This window comes from Portunus trituberculatus, chromosome 32, assembly GCF_017591435.1.
Source record: "Portunus trituberculatus isolate SZX2019 chromosome 32, ASM1759143v1, whole genome shotgun sequence".
Lineage (NCBI taxonomy): Eukaryota > Metazoa > Arthropoda > Malacostraca > Decapoda > Portunidae > Portunus > Portunus trituberculatus.
This window is the reverse complement of record NC_059286.1, coordinates 3,843,182-3,862,313: the sequence shown is the minus strand read 5'-3', so window position 1 is coordinate 3,862,313 and position 19,132 is coordinate 3,843,182. Positions and strand designations below refer to the sequence as shown.

General features: G+C 40.2%; 1 pseudogene; it reads right to left on the bottom strand.

Annotated features, from left to right (window-relative positions):
* Window positions 1–274: 274 nt before the first annotated feature.
* Window positions 275–19,132, bottom strand: part of LOC123511853 — a 29,616-nt pseudogene continuing 10,758 nt past the window's right edge.

Sequence of the window (19,132 nt, the reverse complement as noted above, 5' to 3'; positions counted from 1 at the left end):
AAGAACGAATTAATTGTATTTCCATTAATTTCTATGGGAAGAATTTATTTGATATACAATTTTTTTTACATACAACGATCGTCACGGAACGAATTAAAATCGTATCTCGAAGTACCACTGTATATCGCTTTTCTCTTTAATATTTTTTTTATATAGGACTGCATCTCTCTTAAGCCAAGTTTCCACTCCCTCATTCCTTCATATTCCACAAGGGAGTGTAACTGAACAGAAACTACAGGGTCACTAATGCCATACAGTATACATGATACCAGAATTAAGAAGAAACTTTATTCTGCCGGATAGAAAACAGCATACCATGAAAACAACTTTGTTGTATTGTAAACAATTTCCATTTTTTTCTTTTATAAGACATCAATTGTAGCTACATAAAATGAACAACTTAGTTTTATCCTAGATTAAAGTTTAATGTTTTTATATTACATTAATCAATATAAGACTCACTTTAATCTAGCTATCTCAGTTCTCTGTGATGGTGGCAGTCCTGACATAGGCCATTGGCGCACACCATATAGTCACACATTGACACACCCATAGTCCCCAGTGGAGGAGAAATGCCGTTATGCAGAGGTGTTTTTCAGGCGTTACCTCTATAAAAGAAAAAAATTAGTCTCTATCATGGATGACAACTGATCTAAGAACATCTCCCTATGCCTTATTTAGGTTATAATATCATTCATGGAATCATACACGCTTACATTTGATATATTTGTTGGACATCCTAAATTGGTTACTGTCAAGCAATGACACCTTGCAACATTCAAAATTTACATAAAAGACTCAGATCTTTTTAATGAATTTATGCATAAATTAGTTGCAAATATTATATGGTTCATATGGGCAAGTACTGTACATGAAGTATATTTACAAACTGGGAAACTGATTATTCAAAGCCTAAGCATGGTCAATATGCTCTTCAGACAACAAAAAGGTGAATACACATAGCTATATAACACTCTCTGAATGTATGGAAAGAGGAATTACCTAATGATAAAACCCGTGGGTTAGGATACCTACTGAATTAGATCGCTTAGATGTAAGGGAGGAAAACGAGGGAAATAAAACCTTTAGAGTGAGATGTGTTGATGCTAAATAGATAAAGAATTATGCATTGTCCATCCACACACCTCATGTTTCATAACTAATCCTGTAGTATCAGTTGTGACTAATTCATAGTTGTGGATATTACCATGAGTTAGGAATAGAAAGAAGAAAAAGGCCATGTTTGTTATAGCAAAAGTAGCAGTGTTATTGTTAATTAATGTAGTGTATTTCGTTAAAGCAAACAATTAACAATAACAAGAGCACAGTGAAGAATTAGACATGAATTCTTTTAGAAATGGAAGTTAGGAAGAGGAATTTGCTTGTTGAGAAGGTAGGCCTCCTACAATGCATGGATGGGGGGGGGAGGGATAGACCCATGGGAGTAAGGTGTGTTGATGCTGAACAGGTAGGGTCATCCTTTAATCATCCCCTGGTTACACACTCAAAAGTAAAAATAGTTATCGTCTTACAGTGACAGACCTAAAATTGGGTAATCTCGCGAGAAGGACGGTTTCCAAGATCGCAAGGAAGAAAGGCATCAATTTTCCCCTCACATGTTAATACTACTGCACCAAGAAAGTCAAAATTTTGTTTCAATATGATATATTCATTCTCCTGTCGAAATATTTCGAAAGACATTTGTTTTGTAGCATAGTTTTTATAAAATATGGAAGTGCGAGGAGCCTTGTGACTGGAGGATGTTTAGTCCGCTTTGCTCGGATCGACTGCGTCTCATATTTGACATTATTGCATCTTTATTTGGGGCAAGTCTATGTTTTCCTTCCAAACAAAGCTGTAGGAGACCTAATTCTACTGATGTGTGTTGCCACGATCACTATGTGTCTTTAAATAATTAAGAAACACGCCATTTAAGTGAGACTTTCGGAGCGGACATGAGCATCGTCCCATCGGAGGTGAAGGGCTGACCGATTTTGACCAATAAACTAGTAAACAGTGAACATTTCTCACTGTAAATTTGCCTGGAGCAGCAAGAATCATCCTTTTCTCTAGCCTACCAAAAGAAAAGTGAAACTCGCTGTATTTATTTTAAAAAGTGAAAGTGCGTGATGGCATATCAGTGTCGTGTGAAACTGTGTCTGTCAGAACTATTTGGAGGCTTCAAACATTCGATAAATAATGCATTATAAGACTACTGACGATGTGTTACATACGCTCATAATGACAATTGATGATCGCGCTTACTCTGGCTAGGATATCAGCCCCATAGATCTTTCTATCTACGAGTTTGAGCAAAGATAACAGACGGGTGTGAAACCCAGGGGATATTTTCGCATAGCTAGAGGGAAAATTTCGCACGCGACACCGGCAACCTGCACCCGTCTCAAGGTCTCATCAGTACTGCCACGTCATAGTTAGATGCCACACCTGACTTACCTACGTGTGCTTATTCATTAAAGTCAAGTTCACACGAGGCGATTTTTTATAATGTTCTTCTCCACATATTTTTTGCGAACGCCAAATTTCAGTGACTTTCCCCCTCCACTTTTAATGATACTGAACGAATCATTAAGACAGAAATAACCACATCAACTTACTAAACTCCTGATCAGTACTGTACACGGAAGCACCTTTACCTGCTCTCGTACGTTAACATATGCAAAAAAAAAAAAAAAAAAAAAGAAAAAAAAAAAAAGTAATAACACACGTAGTATGTAATATAAAAGTAGTCCTCTTCACGTCAGCGTTACGAAGACTCGCTATTCCTTTCTTCGGAATCCGCCAAAAGTGGGTAAGAATGGAACATATTTCGTCCAGCTCCATCTGGTGAAGAAAAAACTAAGTCAGTGGTGATGCAGAACTGTTCAAAGCAGTAGAGAATAGAGCGGTCACAGTCTGACAGTATGTAGTGCACTGACTCTCAAAACAGAAAGTAGCGAGAAAATCAAGACACGTGGAATAATGCATGTATGTTTCACACTTAACGTTCAGTATGCAACAGATTACGCAAATACATGAGATGAATATCACCAAAAACACAATACAAAAAACAATAAATCGTTCAGGATATTATATTTGTTCAGGTAAACACTAAGAAATAGTGAACTGACCTTCTGATGTGGCTCATGCCGAAGGGAAGGTCATAACAGATGTCCACAGGCTCACTGGTGAAGGATTTGCGTGACTGCTGGAAGTACTGCCAGTTGGTGAGGCCTCGCTCCTCTATCGTGCCTGGCAGGATGGTGACGTGGAGAGGAAAAGAGGGAGTTATTCACCAAGACGGATGTACTATACTTACAGATAGGGAGATGCACAGATTGCTAGATGGTTAAGGAGTTACCTTAATAAACAGATATAGATACATACGTGTGTGTGTGTGTGTGTGTGTGTGTGTGTGTGTGTGTGTGTGTGTGTGTGTGTGTGTAATATATATATATATATATATATATATATATATATATATATATATATATATATATATATATATATATATATATATATATATATATATATGGTGTTGGTGCTGGTAGGACGTGTGGCTCCTCCCTCCTTTTGTTGGTGGTTGGCCTTTTATTGTGTTTTTACACATTCTGTTTTAAGCCACTTTTACTTGGTTTTTAATGTTTTTATCTATTATATTGTTTTCGCACTTAAATGTTCATGTTATGTTGTTTATTATGTGATCGCACTTAACTCTTTCACTGCCAAATTCTGGTGACAGTGGAGGTACGTGTGCTTCCTACCTCATTGTTTTGGTGGTTTGATCATTTTATTGTGTTCAAGCCCACCTCATTTTAGACCTGTTTGTTTTATTGATTTTATCATTTGTATTCTTTCTTTTAAAATTTATGCATATCTTGCTACTGTGACTGTATAAGGTGGGATTGTGTAGTCAACTTGCTGTTAATTGGTGTTTCATTTGCTGTCTGAGGTGTCTCGAACCGGTGGTCTGGGGCCGTACTTATAAAAGGTGCCTAGGACGAAAACTTTGCCTAAGACGCATATTTTGCCTAGGAAACGTTAGGACCTACTTATAAAAGCTTTTGCGTCCTAGGAATTTGCGTAACTCGAGCAACAAACTCCAGAATTTTCTGCCGAGATTCAAAGTCAGCAGCATTTCGCGGCAAAGTCGGCGAATTTTCTCGAGAAATCTCGGCAATCAGTACGGCGGTGGCCTAGCAGTGTCGGGTAGCGACTAGCGCCTAGGACAGAAAAACATGGCGCCGTAGAAGACCGCAGACGTCACCTGAAGATTTTTCGTCCTCGGAAAGACGTGCTGTGTGATTATAACGACGAAAAACTCGTAAAGATGAATTGCTTGGATCGTGCACGGGTCATATTTGTGACAGACATGTTACGAGACGCCCTTCAAAGTCCGACACACAGGAACACCTGAGATGAAGGTGATGATTTTACTAAGGTGAGTAACAATTATGCTGTATCAGTGTATTGTGGAGCTGTAAAGCATGAATATTAAATGAACACTCACCATGTTGTTTTCTTTTTTTTCAAATGGGTGAAAGGAATTGGTAAAAGAAACCAATCAGGTTTTAGAAATAAGTAAACGGGATAGGAGACATGACAATGGATGTAGCTAGGAAAAACTATGATATGCATAACATGTAGGTAGATATTCATTCTCTAACATAGTTGTGAATGGGCAGAGTAATTGCTGAGATGAGTGGCTTTAAAAGACTGTTGGATGAAAGTATGGATAAGGATTATACGTGGGATGGATAAAATTAATATTGGATTATTTCAAGGGTGGTGAAAAGAACTGCATTGTGTACACCATATGGCTGAATGTAAGAAGTGTACTGAAGCAAATAATCTATTATCATGTCATTATTTGTGAAGCAAATAATATAATCTGATCCAACCTAACTGTTTAACCTAAACAAAGTTAACCTAACCCAATGTCACTTAACTAATCTTAACCTTAACAAGTTTAACCTAACCAAAGTTAATGTAGTGAAACTTAACTCAATTTAACTTAATCAAAGATAACCTAACTCAGTTTAACACACTAAACTTAACCCAATTTAACCTTACTAAACTTAACCTAACCAAGTTTAACCTAGCTAAACCCAACCAAGATATTTCTTCTAATATAGCCACTGAATTTTGCTTTCTGATCAATTCAGAACCACTTTACATAAACTGCTTCAGTTGGAAATAGGTTTACACATATTACTGGAATTTTTTTTTTTTTTTAAGATAAGTAATAAATAATACTAAGTATTTTATACTCTGTTGAATACCACAGCCCTTTCATACAGCGGCATAGTGAGAGATAGATTAACATGGGGGCGAAACCTGGAAATGCTGCACCCAAAAATAATTAAAATGTAAAATTAAGCATTTGTGTATTATGTATACATATTGTATTATAAATCCATCAACTTTAAATCATTATTTTGCATACCTTCAATGTTGCAAATTCTAAAACAATAGTCTGAACACCAATACTCTCAGTAGCCTCGCTTGTGCTGCCCACTAAGAAATGTGCTGCCCGGGGCATTTGCCCGGCTTGCCCCCTTATTACTATGCCACGGTTATCATACAAAATGAAAATAAAATAGTATAATATTACTGAAAGAGGAGATGGGAAAGAATTACTTTTTTTAATATTTGAGCTAGTTTGTATTGCATATCAACATATTGAACCCTATCTATTTTTCTCTTTCTCAGACAGGTGATGGAACTCCTCAAATGTCATCTTGGCAAGATCCTGCAATGATGCAGAGGATGGGTGCACTGGAAGTTATTATCCCTCTGCAGCAGTTCGATGTTCTGGCTTTCCTGCCATAGCTTGCTGTACCAACTGTGGGAGAGAGGAACATACTGATTTTTTTTTTTTTTTTATATATACTTAGAAGAGCATATTTTTGTTATAATATGCAGGTTTGTGTTATTTGAACCCTACACTTATTAATGATTGACTGTAATATAACCATACAAGAACTAAATTAACCAAAACACAGGAACTAGGTGTATGTCCCTAGTAAAACTTGGTATCATTTTAACAAATCTGCACTTCCAAGACTAGTCTGTTACTGCATGTGTATACAATTATTCTATATATCTAATTTGTATTTAACTTTAAGTGAAATCATTTGGTCCAATATGAAAATAAAATCTGTAAAGAAATAAACAAGATATGTAAATTTCTACCCCCATGATCTTCAATATACTGCAAATTATGAGGACCATCAATATGTTACTTAGCAGTTGGTAGAAAGAAGAAAAAAAAAAGTTTACGTATGAATAATGAAAGGTATAATGAATCTCAAATACCAATGTATAGTAGCAAACTTATATCCTTAGGGAAAAAAAAAAAAGACGTACCCTACAGGAACACTGATAACAGCTGTTGCTTGTTCTCAGTCACAGGCATTCTCAACACCTTAAATTGAGGTGTTGTTATCCCCAATCACGACCAGAAGTTTGTCTTGAACTGGGATATAGACAGGAACGGTTGGTTTCCTGCCTCCTGAAAAAAGTACATAATTTTACTAATCTCATATATATATATATATATATATATATATATATATATATATATATATATATATATATATATATATATATATATATATATAGGTAATGATAAAATGTTGAATGCCATAAAGAGTGTTTATATGAGCAAAAAAAGAAGATTAAGTTAAATTGTGCAAGCTTAGGTTTGGTTAGGTGAGTAATTTATACATTATAGGAATTCGTAAAGTTACATTAAATTCCATTGGTTGGGTGGAACTAGAGAGAAAAAAAGGAGCTTATTCTTAAACAACTTTAATTATAATAGGCTCTGGCTTACTGCTGAACCAAATAGTGCATGATTGCCTATCTTTGCTAAATTTCAGGCCGTAGATAATAAGATTGCTTCTCTCACTATTACAAACAATATAAATTCCTCAAAATTATCTTACCTGGTGCAGCGTTATCCCTTCTCTGAGCGCTGATTTACTCATTGGTGACTGCCAGTGCCTGCTGGCCTGCCTGGTTTGTTTACATTCCATTTTGTTGACATCAGCACATCCATTAAATATGTATTCATTGCTTTTAAAAGATAAAACAAACAATGAAAAAAAATTAAAAGTGTTTCACAACAAAAGCTATATATTATTCCTTTATTTCAAGCAATTTATGCATTTTTTTCTGTCGTGGCTATGCTAAGTATAGCATCTTTTTCCAAAGTAGCAACGATCTTCATCTAGGCGAAAATCTTACATAGGACCGACTAGGATTGTCCTGAGTCACTTTTATAAGTCGTGCCTAGGAATTTTTCCTAGCTTAGCACAATTTTGAGTCGTTCCTAGGAACGTTTTATAAGTACGGGCCCTGGTCTGCTAACTGGACTCCATTGTTCTGACTTACCATTACATATATATGCATTTACTTACTAGTGCACTACTTACAGCCTGCATATGGGCTATTTTATTTTGGCATGATGACTAACTGTGCAGTTTGTCGGTAAGGCAAGAGTAATGTTGATATTCGACAACCATCCTTGCCGTGTTGTCAGGTGTTACGGCCCGCCCGTAACATACTCCACTACCCTCACCTCGTCCGCTTGCTACCTCGTTCGCCACCTCTCCACCTCCCCTTCCACGTCACCGTCTCATGAACCCTCCACGTCACCGTCTCATGAAGCCCCGCTACTGTCCCGAAGTTGGATTCACGCGGCCCCATTCGACTGAAGCGGAAGTGTTAAGTGAGCTCCCTGATTTCTGGAAGTCAGTCGAGGTCAAGGCCTCAACCAGTGAACACACTGCCTCTTGGACTACCGTGGGATCCACATCACTCAGCACTTCACCACTGCGACACCTCATAAGTATCACTTCCCCTCATCCCGTTTTTTCCACATTGCCTCCATATAGGATTAGTATTATTGTTAGGTATTGTTAAGTTGGGTTCTTTGTTATATTTATTTATGTGTTATATCTATATGTGTATGTCAGTTTCATGTGTTTCATGTTATATCTATATGTGTATGTCAGTTTCATTGTTATTGGGTTATTAAATAGCTTCTTAAGTACCCCCTTTGCATTTCCTCACCAGTTGAACCTGCAATGTTTTTTTTTTATTGTTATTGTTCACCAGCTCCCCGATGCCAATCTTACCCATTTAACTGGTGAACGTAACATCAGGCCTGCTTCAATAAGCATGCTCTGGCCTCTAATTCTGCTGCTCATCACTGTGCATGTATGGATGGTGGTCCCATTATTGTTAATGAGGTATTATGTTACTTATCCACAAAGTTACGTGATAATGTACCTCTCTCTTCCTATGTTGAGCACATGGTACAGTGGAATGGGGTCTCTAACAATGACTTAATAATTGCTGCCGGAGTTATACTAAACTTGATTCCTACGCATGAAGCCTCGTTGGATGATAATAGGGATCATTTTTTCTGGGCGCTGCGAACTGGTGCTTAAGATTATTGGTGCTCTACAGAGTCAGGAATTTAAACAATTGGCTATCAAGCCTGTATTTGTTGCTCTTTCTCTTGATACGCTTTCACCTGCTTCGTTGCCGGCTGCTGTCCCCACTTTTGATACTTCGACTGTAATGCAGATTATTGATGAAGTAAAAGCTGATGTAAATACAAAGATTAGCAACTTGCGCACCCAGGTTGTAACACATGAACAGCTGGATGCTAAACTACATACATTTGGCTCAACAGTGGCTAACGTACGTGAACACCCCTCAGTTAATGCAACAACTTGGCCTCTAGTCCATCATCAAGCATCTGCTACAACAGAGCAAAAGCGTCAAAACAGTTCTAGTTCTAATATTCAAGACGCATCTCGTGCTAAGAAGCCTCCTATCACTGCTGTTTTAGCTTCTCAGTCTACTAGGTACTGACGGGGATGGTAGTATGGGAGGCGTGGGTGAGAGTGGTGACAGCAGTATTACATGGTCCACTGTAGTGTCCAGGCGAAGGCGACAGGTGGTGAATGGAACGGGCACTGCAGAGACAGCTCAACAACATGTTGATCGACTGCGTGTTGTAGAACCTACTACAAAAATATTTGTGAGCAGACTTCACCCTTCCACTACAGAAGTTGAACTAACTGATTATGTGAAGGATGTTGTTGGTGTTGTCCCCACTAGCTGCAACACTTTATATCATTATACTCTAGACCAGGGGTTCTCAACCTGGGGTACGCGTACCCCCAGGGGTACGTGAGAGGAATTTTGGGGTACGTGGCGGGTTTCTCAAAATGCTTCAGTTTTAAATAGCAGCAAATTCGTTTGTAGTATACAATGTGTCCTTCACTAGAACCAGGACACGTTAACAACGTTAACAAGGAAACTCTTGGAGTTATATCACTTGAGAGGAAGCTCTCTTGGATTACAGTTGCCACACAACCTTGCAAACCTATAATATTTGCTCCGATTTCTTATTTTATATGTTATTCACACACACAGTGACTTATTTATCACTGTTACTAGTTACAAGTTGCAACTAGCTGCAAGCAACACTAGTTCACTGCCATAATGATCGAAAATTGTCTGATATAGTTCCTTTTTGGTAAATGCATTGCATGTTAGTCACATATAGTGTCTCCCTGTGAGGTACCAGTTCCTATCGACACTACCTCATAGAAACATACTAATATTAATTAAAAATTGTGTCTGCTCCACATATATAACACAATTTAAACTTAATAAACTAAGTCAATAAACCATGCATTTATTGTTACCCTTCCTGACGCTGCATTGTGGGTAAGGGTACGTGATCAATACTGAAAGACTTCGAGGGTACATCACATTAAAAGGTTGAGAAGAAGAAGAATTAACCTGTGCAGAAGCGAGGTGAAATGTGTGTTAAGGTTCCGTGCTGTCTTTAAGTCTCTAGAAATGAAAGATCTTGGTACACCAGACAATTATGTTTTGCTCTATATTATGATGTCAGTCGTATAAACTCAAGTAACTATAAAGAAATACCATGGTAGAATAAGAACAGAAAAATACTGGTAGGAGTAAAACCCTGGCAAATCAATAGATACATCGTAATACAGTGTTTAGAGACGATTACTCTGTACCGCGAGACGATACTGACTCTCTCCTGCGAACACTGAAATTGTGACAGTTTGGGTCCTCTCCTATTGATATTAATCAAAGTATTGCGATTTATTCACAATAGTAATATATTACACTCCGACGGAACACGGGCCTAATGTGTTTGAGATGTGGCATTTTGTTATAGTACATTTCGCTCTATATAGCGACTGTTTAGGACTAAAAAACTGTAGCTTCAGGTAGATATTCAATAATGTTATCTATCGATTTTCAGTCTTAAAGTAGGGAAAATTACGAATATTGATGCATTTCTTTTATAGTCCTCCTTGCTTCTCGAAAAGGTGCACGAATTTAGAAAAGGTTGAAGAACACTAAACTGTACCCTGAAAAAAATACAGTAAAAAGATAAGATAAAATGACCAACATCTCTATTATTACGGAAGCTAATAATAATACCAAGACTAATTAAGTAATTCAGAGATAACGAAACGAACGACGATCACGAGAGCTTCCACGATAACAGTGTGTACGATAAGATTTGATTCCAGATTCCTCGATAGCGCTCCGAGTTTCCAAGATAACAATGGCATTCCAGTTTCCTCGATAGCGATGCAAGTTTCCAAAATGACGATGCCTTTCCATGATAAAGATGCCCTTCCAGTTTCCAAGATAATAATGCGAGTTTCCACGATCAAGATGCAATTCCAGTTTCCACGGGAACGATGCGGGTTTCCACGATGTCGATGCGGTTCCAGTCCTCACGATGCGATTTCAAGACACAATATTGAAGTCCACTTGCCTACACAGGTACTGGGACGAACCCTTTCACCCCGTAAGGATCCACCCAACACCCTTGAGTGCGAGTAAAGTGACGCTGCCACCTTCCTGCGCTGCAATTGAAGTCCACTTGCCTACACAGGTACTGGGATGAACCCTTTCACCCCGTAAGGATCCACCCCACACCCTTAGGTGCGAGGAGAGTGGCGCTGCCACCTCACTGCGACGCAATTGAAGTTCACTTGCCTACACAGGTACTGGGGCGAACCCTTTCACCCCGTAAGAGTTCACCCCAGACCCGTGAGTGCGAGGAGAGTGACGCTGCCACCTTACTGCGCCTCACACGGGTAGCCATGAGCATAACCCGCCACACTCCACTCCCCAAACACTGTCAGTGAGTCCTTTTCACCCCGTAAAGGACCACTGGTACGGTCAGTGCCTGGCTCATGGCGCACAGCGTGCCCTCGTTCATGGCGAGTTGTTCAGCCCGATGTCATTATAAGCAGAGGTCCTGTACACACCACTCACCACCAGACTCTATGCAAGGAGCCCTTATCACCCTTAAAGGCCCCTCACGGCATCATCTGATGGACGGTAGACACGGCACCCTGCTTAAGGCGACGCCTTGCCTAGTATGAGGCGCTGCAAGTTGACAACAATCAGTGAGCTTGAAGCCGCGAAGGAAAATGAGTCCACGCTAACAATGGGATTCCACGACAGGTTGCGATTCCAGTGTCCACGGTACAGATGTGTTTGTTGAGGATAACGATCCGTTTATCGAGGCTAACGGTGCGGCGATGGCGATGGCGAAACGATCCAAAGTATTATTACCTACACAGGTACTGGGACGAAACTTTTACCCAGAAAGGGTCAACCCCAGTCCCGTGGTTATGAGAGCAGTGACGATGCAACCTTGCAATGCCTCACACAGGTCGCCATGAGCAATGACCCGCCACACACCACTCCCCAAACGCTGTCATGAAGTGAGTCCTTTTACCTAACCTAACCTAACCTAACCTAACCTAACCTAACCTAACCTAACGTAAAGGACCACTGGTACTGTCAGTGCCTGGCTCATGGCGCACAGCGTGCCCTCGTTCATGGCGAGTTGTTCAGCCCGGTGTCATTATAAGCAGAGGTCCCGTACACACCACTCACCATCATATTCTATGCAAGGAGCCCTTATCACCCCTTTAGGGCCCCTCACGGTACCATCCGGTGAGTGGTAGACATTGATCTCTTGCTTATGGCGACCCTTGCCTAGTGTGATGCGCTGCAAGTGGACGACTAGTAGTGAAGCTTGAGGCCACCAAGGAAAAGCAGGACCTGCAGCCAGTTCCCTGCCTTGGGCCCCAGGCCGGACCCGACGGCCACCTCCTTCCCCCGTGCGGCGCCCAAGGCCGTCACGGCCCTCAAACATCTTTAGGCCGAAAGTTCTCAATCGTCGTTTTAATTTTGATTCGAATATAAAATCGTCGATGGTAAATGAAAAATAGCTTTGGTGTGAAAGTGTGCAAGAGTTAGCTGATTAATGAAACAAGGTGAGGCAGCTTTGCTCCGGAGTATTTAGTGTACTTTGCATGTTGCTGCCTTGAATGTGTACGTGTTTGTAGGTAACTGGATAGAAACAGTAGACCAATGGTAGTTGTGTAGCTATTGGGGAACTTTTGAAAATTAGTTAAGCTTCTGGATAGAGTGGATGAGTGCACACAGGTTTGCGTGTCTTATACATAAACTGCCACTTGTAAACATAAATTTTTCTATTTCATGCTCTTAGAAAAAAGCAAACTTAGTTTTCTTTATTTCCCTGATCACAATGACGTGTAAATATCAATGTTTCAATCATAAGGAAACACTAGGAGAGGACCCAAACTCCCGTTGAAGTTGCCAGATTCAACAGATATCGTAATATTTCACAGAAAAGATGGTCAACTGCATATCGTATATTTTTGGATATTCTTTTGTCACATAAGGAGATATCAAGATAGGTAAAGTATTTCTAAACATGTATCTACGACAAAAACGCTATAATAGTAGAGTTAGGTTATAACTATGCATTGTGTTTTTATATACCATCTTGCTCTATTCCTGGGACAAAGATTACTTCTTCCTCAATTGATAGCTCGAAGTTAGTTTGATATTTTCTTTCCTTCTAGGTTAGTAAGTAGACTACAAGACACCATGAACCTATGAAGCCCCGTAAATGAGATTATTTTCATAACTTAGAAATCAAAGTCTGATAATGAGATTGTCTATTGCCAACCAAACCGTTCTGCATAGACGTCTTCAGCGTCATAGAGACCTAATGATGTTAGGTCATGGACAGTGGCCATCCTGACAGCGCGAAACCACAGGGGGTTCATAAGAAGATTTCCAGGGGTACTTAGATGGCTGATCTAATAAAATCCTTTGCAGTGCCATTGCATATTGAGTTCCATGTTCCATGTGACAATACTGGGGGTACTGGTAGATGGTCTTATAACTCAGGGGGTTCTTAACGATAAAAAGGTTGAGAACCCCTGCTCTAGACAATGACTTGGAAATATTTTGTATAACTGAGACTTGGCTTCTTGATAATGATACTCAGGAACTTGTTGATCTTGTTCCGGTGGGTTATGTTGCCCTAAGGAAGGATCGCTGCAGTCAGCATCGTGGGGCCGGACCAGGAGGCTGCCCGTGGGAGGGGGGAGGGAGAGGCAGCCCGGGCCAGGCCATGAGGCAGCCGTGAGGCAGCCCGGGCCGGACCAGGAGGCTGCCCGTGGGAGGAGGGATAGAATGAAGTTTGCGTTGATTGTTACTGGGTTCGTTCCTCTGACGCAACACCGAAGAACACACTGAATAACACGAAGCGGAGGATCGGCAACATAACGTCAACAAGAAATATGAACGATCATCAACAAAGAGTACTCGACACACCTACTGACACACAACCTTCATCAAAAGACGCGACACGCTTTGCTTCAGAGGAAATCAACTCGAGCACAAACACAGACACCATTACCGCAACTCCAGTAAAAAAAAAAGTGTTCCTTCGAGATGTTTTAGGCTTTTGCTCAGCTACACGAAAATGATACAAGAAAATGTATACACTTTGTAGTTTTTCGCCAATGTTGATCTTTTGGCAATTTATCATTTAAATAGGTCTTTCCTTGATTGTTGCCTTTCAAGTGTTCACTACCGACAATCTTTTCCACTTTTGCATATTGTATATACTCGTACGTACACATACTAGAAGCAGCGCTTTCTTGAACGAAGATTTGGTACTGGTTTCCAAAGGCTTATTATGTGTTTGCCTGCCTGTGTGTGTGTGTGTGTGTGTGTGTGTGTGTGTGTGTGTGTGTGTGTGTGTGTGTGTGTGTGTGTGTGTGTGTGTGTGTGTGTGTGTAGGAGACGGTAAAGGTGACGGAGGAGAGTAAGAGTAAGGAACGGAAGAGTGTGGAGGAAGAGTCGAAGGTGAGAAAAGATTGAGAGAAGGAAAGAGAAGGGTGAGAGAGGCCAGGAATGGAAGGGTTAGTGGTGAAGGGAAGGCCATAAAGTGAATAGCAGGTTTGGCATTTCTATTCTTCTTTCAGTTTTCATGTGTGTCTCTTTCACTCCAATTAATTTTCTCCTTTTCTATCATCATTTTTGCGACTTTCACTATCACCATCACCATCACCATCACCAAAATCACCACAACTACACTTCAAACACCATCATGTCCACCTTTTTCTAACACCTTTTTCCTTCTTCAGACACTATAACTTTAACTTTCCATTTTATTTCAGCTGTTTTCCTTCTCACTCCTAATTACTTGAAGGTATTTATTTTTAAGGTTTAATCATTAATTTTCGAGTCATTCCTTCTTTTGTGGATAAACAATTAGAGAGAGAGAGAGAGAGAGAGAGAGAGAGAGAGAGAGAGAGAGAGAGAGAGAGAGAGAGAGAGAGAGAGAGAATGAATACCTGAATACAACGATCCATTCACCCACCCACCCACACACACACACACACACACACACACACACACACACATATTCACATATATATTTGCAAACAGATAAATAGATGGATAAGCAGATAGATAGATAACAACAATAACAACAACAACAACAACAACAACAACAACAACAACAACAACAACAACAACAGTAAAGATAATACAGAAACACCACAAAATTTACCTTATATTCTTTTTTTTAGTCACGAGAACATTACAAGCAGCAACCTGAGAGAATAAACACAACAAACCATGGAATTAGAAGAGGAACAAAATCAGACTTGAATCTTTAACAATACTCTTAACCATACCTACTTTTCACTTTCACCCAGAGAGAGGTTTCTATACTTCCATCTTCCTGACTTGAACTCATTTTAACCACTTCAGTATTACAACGCGTTTCCATTTCACTCTGCTTACTATTTGGTGACTTTATACAGTTTCAGAAACTTATGTGGGGATTGAAATAGTGAATACAGTGACTATTAATGTTCTGACCTTCATAGACACTTCCCAATGTCAATAAAATGGTCTTATCGTACACAAATCTCAAGGTAAAAATGTGTCCTAGTACTGAAGGGGTCAAGATGGAGGTTGCAAGACATTTATCCTATTCTTTCAGCCAACTCTCTTGATCATATTCGGGAACTGGCATCTCAGTGGGACTTTTTTGTTTGATAGTTTTTGTTGCCCTTGGGTGATTTTCCTATCTGGCATATAAAAAAGCGCTCACCTGGGATAGTGTTGTCAAGGACCATGCCAGTGAGGCCCCCGACGAAGAGAGAGGTTTTGAGCAGCGAGGTGACGCCTTGGTCGATCACTCGGTACCCGCTCTGCACTGCGTCGGGGTTTTTCTCCAACCACTGTCGATGCAAACACACACACACACATAATCACACACTGCGTAGGCCAATAGTTCCCTGCCTTTTGTGAGTGCATGCACCATTCCGTAAGCTTCTGATAGACTCATGTATCTACTCTAGCAACCAACACGTTTAGTTGCAAAAAATGACATGAATATTTCACGGCTTCTCTAGTTTTAAGAATGAAAATAAATTAACAAAAGTATTACGTAGGTCTCTATCTAATTAAACACTGGGAATAGCTCCTCGGTTGTAGATCATTGTTATGTAGGTGCTCAATGTGTGATAAAACGAAATGCCATATATATATATATATATATATATATATATATATATATATATATATATATATATATATATATATATATATATATATATATATATATATATATATATATATATATATATATATATATATATATATATATATTTTTTTTTTTTTTTTTTTTTTTTTTTTTCTCTCTCATCATTTCAAGAGATTAATTAATCATTATTTTGGACACTTTTTCCCTTTATGTTGCCAGTGGCCAGAGCTAACTGTTGAAACATTCATCTAAAGAAGAATCTAAAAATTACTTGTGTTTATAAGGGCACTGAATAGTTACAGATTGTAAAGAAAATGGGGAAGCTGGAGATGTTTTTTTTTTTTTTTTCTGGAATCTCAGGGAAGAACACCATGTAAACTAATAAAGTAACACCCGTATACCGTGTGTCTAATCGTATATCAAACACTATAGTAAGGCAGAGAAAACGGAGAAGACTAAGATCCCAAGTTTCCCATGGACACTAATGAAGAAAACTTTCACAAGAACACTTGAGAAGAACATGACAAAATCAAAGTAAATAAAGAATAAACAAATAGATATACTGATGAAGCAATTCAGGTACAGAGAATGAAAAAAAAAATACAAGAACATCCAAATTTACACGACACGGTAATGAACAGTAAGAAAATTATATATACATACTGTATTTACATGAGAGAGAGAGAGAGAGAGAGAGAGAGAGAGAGAGAGAGAGAGAGAGAGAGAGAGAGAGAGAGAGAGAGAGAGAGAGAGAGAGAGAGAGAGAAACATACATCCTTCACTTACATCAGGCACAGCGAGAGCGATGAAGAGAGAAAGCCGAGGATAAACAAGTTCCTGTGTGACTTGAGGCAGATGAGCTGGAGTGGCGACAGACCGATGCCCGTCACGAGGGCGAACATAAACATAAGGACGCCGCCCATCACAGGGAGGGGGATGGAGGCGAACACGGCGCACAGTTTCCCGCACATCCCCGTCAGTAGCATCACCAACCCACTCACCTGAATCACGCGGCGGCTTGGTACCTGAGAGACGGTGAGGGGGAGGGGAAGAGTGAGTGAGGCTGAGTGACGCGGAGAGTGAAAGGGTGAAAGGGAGAGGGAGGAGGAGAGTGAGGGCGGAAGTGAGTGACAAAAAGTAGGTTCTTTTTTTATATCTATGGCAAAGACAACAAAGAGATCCCAAAAAATAATAAGTGAATAAGTCCCGTGAAGTGCCAGTCTCAAAGGAAAGGTCAAAAGTGTCATTTACCTTTGAATATGAATGTCTTGCAATCTTGGATGACACTTTTGTATTCATTTATCTATCGATCTATCCACCTATCTGTACCTAAACATTTACTTATTCATATTTGATTTATCTATTCATTTACTTATTTTTCATTTCATCTTTTTTTGTTCATAACTGCAGTCAGCTTTAATATTAAATTCCTCATCATCCGCCCTGTAGTGACCACAGAGATCATCTTTGTTCCCAAGAGACTGTGTAAAACCACCTCTTAGTCTGGACATTATTAGCAGACACAGCTTCCACTGCCAATACTGACAAAGCATGCATCGTTCGCTCGTGTTTGCTGCACAGCTTGGCTCACATGGCACCACAACCAGTCTGAAACAACTTTTACAGACAGACCTGACTGACAACATTAACACACTACACAATGACACACAGAGACAAAATGAAGGACAGTGCAGCGTAACCTTCACACACTCATACCTTGGTAATACCGATGAGTATAATATTCCCCGTGTAGGAGGCGGTCCCGCTGGCTGTACCGTAGAGACCAGCAAGAACGCAGCCCAGACCCTCACAAGCCACGGCGCGGTTCACGGCATGTGCTGGGGGCGTGACTCTCTCTGGGGGAGGCGTGGAATACAATGAAGGGCATGCAAAGGTCAATACAAAACTGGAAGACGAAAAAAACAAAAAACAACAACATACTAAACATTTGGAGAATAAAGAGGGAGAGAAAAGGAAGAGATGTGAGAGATAGAGGAAAGAGAGGAGAGATTTGTGTATTACATATATATATTGATACTTTTTCCTTTTGAAGATAAAGGAAGGGAGAAAAGGCTGGATAGAAGAAGAGGAGAGAGAAGACTATGAGACGAGGATGAACTGAATAAAGAACAAATTGTGCTGAGGGAAGAATGAGAGTGAGGGAGACAGAGATGATGAGGAAGTGAGGAAAGGAGGTTGGGAGGGAAGAGGAAGGGAGGGTGGGAGCAAATTACCATTATCCTGTCACTCTACTACTTATTACTAGACGAAGGGAGGGGAGAGAACTGGGAAGAGAGAGAAGGTGTGTGTGTGTGTGTGTGTGTGTGTGTGTGTGTGTGTGTGTGTGTGTGTGTGTGTGTGACAGAGAGAGAGAGAGAGAGAGAGAGAGAGAGAGAGAGAGAGAGAGAGAGAGAGAGAGAGAGAGAGAGAGAGAGAGAGAGAATCATACCGTACCACCACCACACGCACCTGACACTCTGGCACAGGCTTGGTAGTCACCAATGCTTTCCACGATAGAGGCGAACACCGCGGCAGTCATTCCCATCACGCCGCCCACGGAGACGCTCGGCACGCCCCACTGACCTGCACCGAAGGATATGTTTATAGGATCTGTAGGACTCTCTCTCTCTCTCTCTCTCTCTCTCTCTCTCTCTCTCTCTCTCTCTCTCTGCAGTATTTCACAGTTTTTATGACTTACTATTACTGCTACTACTACTACTACTACTACTACTACTACTACTACTACTACTACCACCACCACCACCATTACCACAACTACTAGTACAACGACCATTACCACTACCATTACTATAACTACTACTACAACCACCACCATCGCCACCGTTACCACCATTACTACTACAACTACCACCACCACCACCACCATTACTACAACTACTACTACAACCACCACCACCACCACCACAACCACCGTTGCTACAGTTACTACTACAACTACTACCACCACCACCATTTCTACAACTACTACCCCCATTACTACAACTACCACCACCATTACTACAATTACTACAACCACCACCACCACCACCATATCACTCCCGTGTCCCTCCCCGTCAACCCACACCACCAATCTTACACCACAGCCTTCCTACATCCTCCCAGCATCCTACAGTACCTGGGTAGGGTATCCTGAACCAC